This window comes from Cephus cinctus, unplaced genomic scaffold, assembly GCF_000341935.2.
Source record: "Cephus cinctus unplaced genomic scaffold, Ccin1 Ccin1_scaffold0189, whole genome shotgun sequence".
Taxonomy (NCBI): domain Eukaryota; kingdom Metazoa; phylum Arthropoda; class Insecta; order Hymenoptera; family Cephidae; genus Cephus; species Cephus cinctus.
The window spans coordinates 1,089,406-1,092,761 of NW_014332911.1; the positions used below are offsets into that span (position 1 = coordinate 1,089,406).

Genomic DNA, 3,356 nt, shown 5'->3' on the forward strand with positions numbered 1-3,356 from the left:
TATATATATATATATATATATATGTAAGGTTTGATAGAAATAAAAAACATGATAATTTGTTAGCGACGCCTAGCAAGTGGATTACCCGCGTAACGCAACCGGCTGATCTCTGGGACCGAACTCAATTTCGTATAGTGGCCGATCTAAATTTCAAATCTGCTAATGTGTATTTTTACCGGGCTCGCTCTTATCGACGTGCTTTGAATTTCAAATTTTCTGCCGGCGACCAGCACCACCTACGCCGACAACATCACGAGCGATCGCCCCGTGGAAGTTTCAGCCCTCGCTCGAATGCTCCTGCCTCCTCGCTCTGCCTTCTGTCGTTTGTTTCAGGTAGCCGCCGAAGCGCAGAGACGACGTCGACGTCCCTATCGCTGCTCCTCTTTCGGCTCCTCCTGCTTATTCCTGCTGCTGTTCAACGCCCGGAAATCCCTCTCGAACGTCCCACCTTTTATTTATCGTACTTTCAGTCCCAGAATTGATTTTGTGATTTATTTCCGAAGCAAACTGGAAGAGCCCACCCCTGTTATCCAGCTCGTCTTTCTCTTCGTCTACCCGCAAAGTTTTACCTCCGCGTTTACGCATACGATTAACGTTCACTGAGGTAAACGCCGCCGAGCAAAGAGCGTCTAACAGAAATTTTTTTATTTTCTAATTTCGATCCCGTTTATGTCTATTTTATTTCTTACGTGTGCGATTCGCCCCTTACTTGAGAAATTACTGGGCCCGGTTCTCAGAGTTACAATTTCAGGGCCGTATTAAGAAAAGGCGCGGGTAGTCGGGTTCAAAGTGTTATTCCAGAAAATTTCGAATAAGTTATTCACGCGTGAAGTTTCATCGGGAGTGAATTGACTGTGGGGCTAGTGCAAAATAACCAATTAGTCACGTTAAAACGCTAAGTACTGATTAAAAGGGGGGGAAGGACCTTCAGTCCCGCGTCTGCCTTCTAATCTATGCTCATACGTGACGCGCACCCCTCGTTTAATTTAGGGCTCGGCAACCCTCTTATTAAAAGGGGCGGGCCCCCCCCTCGTCTTACTTTCCAGAAATCAAATACCCTTGTGGCTTCCTGCCTACCTGGAATCGCCCGATAATACTGCAAAACGACCTCGGCCCATTCGTCATACCAAATGGCACCGCCTCACGACACCAGATCACCAGGACGAGATGGTGACACACGATAGTCACGTGTCTTTTTCTCTCACCCCCACCGTATCCCTTTCACACGTAGAAGCTACAACCATAAGGAAACAGAATCCCCTCAAAGAGGGTCCCAGGGCTGCAGTACCTATTTATTTAAAATATGCCCAGCATACATCTGCATAAATTTAGCTCAGGTTCCAGACACACAATTCTTGTGCTGCATCAGCCGCTACATAGCTACAGGGAGCATCAACCAAACTCTTCAAGTGGGGATGCAGGTCGATCGGTACTTGACAATGGTCCTCATTTCAGCGTATAGTTGACGCACCCTGTACAACAGGGTAGTACATGCAAAATCGTAGAGTACGAAATTGCGAAAGCGTACAAAATCAACCCCCTTCGCCCTTTGGGGTCCAAACGCGTAGACCGTAGATAGAAAACAAAAAAAGAGCAGCGAGGGTTAAAGAAAAGACAAAAAAGAAGTATAAAAGAAAGTAAGCAAACACTTGCCAGAGGCTCGACTCGTGTGGATTCACGTCGATTGAAAAACGAAAAGCGGACGAGGATCGGGTTGGGGTCTGTATAAGGTTAAAGGGGCTGATGAGCACCGTGACAAAAACTCATTAGCCCCACGCGCGAAAGGGGTTGCTCGGCTTGAATACATATTCAAATTGAATTACCCGCCCTACTAGACACGTTGATTCGAAATCATTCGATGAGGTTTCAGTCCTGGCAACTCTCCCCCCGTCCTTCTCCCAGCCCTGCCCACCCTCCTTGCTATGTCTCCCGTCTCCACGGTCTCCCCACATCCCCACCCATTCCTGACTAATGGAAATTCTCCCAGAGAACTTGTTAAACACAATCGCTTTGCATATGTATCGAGAGCCACGTTTATGCACTAAGCTCGTCCTCCTCCGTACACCACGCTCGTATACTTACCTGTCCTGGTATTACACGCCAACTCGCCTCCCCGTGCAACCCCGATGCGTGCGGCCCCAATTGTCAGCACGGAGTTGGGATAGAGCGAGCAGTCAGGTGCACGTAACGTGCAGTCACGGATGGTATACGGCTCGACGGTATTATGCTCCCTTTAGATTTTTGCGCATCGCCTCCCTTATAATTCAATTATAAACCATCCCCTAATTGACATTAGTGGCAGGTCTGGCAGCCAGCGTAGATACGAGTTGCGGATTTCAATGGAGTCGAATGAATCCAACAAGTAGCACCGGGACAGAGGGCGCCACTGGCGCTGTTGGTAACGGAGACGTCGAGGAGTGAAAATAAAAAAAAAATGTAACCGGCTGACGTAACGAGGCAACGATACTCTTGGAAACGGATCCTTGTCGGGACAGAAGAAGCGACTCGAAACGGCAACTTTTAACGGTGGCAGGAAAATTATTGTTTTTACTCCGCGTCGTTATTGCTTCTCCCGTTCGAGCGGCCCAACACCGTGTAATCCTTCGCTGACAAATCGTACGAAGGTTCCTGCCTCCTTCCGTGCTTCTCCACTATTGCCCGGCAAGGCGTGTGCAATACGAGCGCCTTGCGTCCTCGGCCTCTGTTAATGTTATAACTTTATCGCCACGGCGAACTGCTCGGGGTTTGCCGTTGCGTCCTTCGTTTTAGCTGCGGGGGTGGGACTGGGACGAATGTAGGGTCAATGAGTGGCTGGCTGGATGGCTGGCTGGCTGGTCGGGATGGCTGGACGGCTGTGTGTAGCTGGTATAGCTATGGGTCGCGAGGTAATGGCCGCTTTAATTCCCAAGGAAAATAAATTGCAATTTTTTTCCAGAGGGGCGCGAGATCGGGGACTGGCCCTCACGTAGCGACGCGATAAAATCCGTGGATTCAATTAAAAATTGCCCTGCGCGAAATCCCAACCCATTGCCCCTTTCTTTCGCTATTTTCACCATATATTCTCCGCTCGCCACAAGTACCGACCCTCCGCCTCTCCGCCTACCGGTCCCTGTATCCCTTTTGCCCGTTTCGCTGAAAACGCTTCGCGAGTCCGCCTCTCTACTCCCCTTGGGTGTACTTTTCGCCACCCTGTAGATTAATGAATTAATCTAACGAAATTCCGAGCACGGCTCTCTGCTCGCGGCTACTTCTTCACTTTAGAAAAGGCTAACCATTGCCTGTCACTTCTTATGTAAAAAGTTTACAAATCTCATTTTATTATCTTACATCCCCCCTTACCCTCCCCCCCTCCCCCC

The 3,356-nt window shown here is 49.1% G+C and overlaps 1 protein-coding gene across 10 annotated transcripts in view; it reads left to right on the forward strand.

Moving 5' to 3' along the window:
* LOC107264618 (tyrosine-protein phosphatase Lar) overlaps positions 1–3,356 on the forward strand; it is a 266,051-nt gene that overhangs the window by 194,613 nt on the left and 68,082 nt on the right. The window lies entirely within an intron of this gene.